Source organism: Macrobrachium rosenbergii, chromosome 17 (assembly GCF_040412425.1).
Source record: "Macrobrachium rosenbergii isolate ZJJX-2024 chromosome 17, ASM4041242v1, whole genome shotgun sequence".
Lineage (NCBI taxonomy): Eukaryota > Metazoa > Arthropoda > Malacostraca > Decapoda > Palaemonidae > Macrobrachium > Macrobrachium rosenbergii.
The window spans coordinates 23,090,765-23,092,297 of record NC_089757.1 but is presented as its reverse complement, the minus strand read 5'-3'; positions in this window follow the sequence as shown (position 1 = coordinate 23,092,297).

The following is a 1,533-nucleotide window of genomic DNA, read 5'->3' as shown; positions in this document are numbered from 1 at the left end:
AAATGTCTTCTGATATTTCTCTATAAAATCCCAGTACTTGCAAATCAGGATATCCATCGAATCGTTGGTGTCCTTTAGCTTCAAAAGAAATTCTTAATGAAAAAACCAAACTTACTGCCTGAATTTGGAATGAATAATGGAAGAGATGGGAGTTGTATCTGCATGGGAGAAGTCGAATGGCTCTGCGGTTCACTTCTTTGTACGATAGACATTTAACAGTTGGGAAGGGATAGGTGTCTGGAGCCAACGGTATCCCAGGGACACCGTCATGAGATGGGAATGTAATGAAAGTATGTAACTGTTGGCTTTAATTGGCTGCGGTTTTCGGAATGCTTTGTGATTATTAATGATGTAAAGAAGTGAGAGACTTCACCTGTATTTTGATGATAATTTTTGCAAAACCAAATTTACAACGGCTGCATAAATGAAAAATCTGGAAAGAGAAAAGAATTACTACCATTGAGTGGCGCATGTCTCTTTATTCTTAGCAGCCATAGAAGAAAAGAAAAATTCTCTGAATCTTGGAAAGAATAAGGTTAATGGTAAGGAAGAACTTTCTTTACATGTGCACTTCAAAATTTAATCAGATTCCTACGGTTTTGCCCCAAGGCCTAATTTTTTTTTTTGGGGGGGGGATGTTTCTAAATTTATATAAGAACAATTTATTCATAAAAGCTAGTAATTTTTTGTTCCTTAGAACTTTCATTGTTATTGATAAGCTTTGCTGCTGTTGTTTGCTGTTAGGCATTCATTTATGAAATGAAAGTAAAGTGTTGATGTTAAACACTACCATGAAACCGAGATTCGTTAAAGCTAAAGGTTGACCCATAAGTTGAAACAGATCCTGACACTACAGTTTTCTCCCATTCCTTTCTTCCAGCTTGCTTTCCAGCCACTCCAGCTCCCTTCTTTCACCACCTTAAACGCTGATTGGCTGGAAATGCCCCTCTGCTTGGCTTTATAGCCTAATTTTCATAAGTCAGTCAATGAGAATCATTCGTTTCGGTTAATCCATCATTAATATCAATTTTCCGCATCCTCGTGGGTGGGGTTGACAACTTGATGCAGAACTGAATGAAACATTTATTATATCTTTCGTCGGTGGTCCTGGTCGGTCCTGTTTGTCCCTCCCCATCACAGCCTTTCCTGTGGCATCGGGAACGAGTTCTGTAACCTGCTCGAGACGTTGCGTCTGGGAACTTTCAGGGCGGTCGGTCCTATACTCTCTTCAGGGTTTCCCACGAGAGATAGTTGAGTTAGTTACCTAAGTGCTGTTGACTTTATGAGGATTTCAAGTTAATGCCGGTAGGCTAATGGTGGAGTTTCTTTTTTCTTTTTTTTTCTTTTTTTGCAGAGGGGGTTTATGCATGATTCAACTGTTACAGGATGAATAATGCCGTAACCTGTGTCTTGTTTCTTTTGATCTGCGACCTCCCTCCATCACCTTCCGTTTAAGGGAAGCGTTTACAGTTAATTTCATCCCAAAATTAAGTATATAAACACCCATATAAAGTATATATATGTACCGTTAAT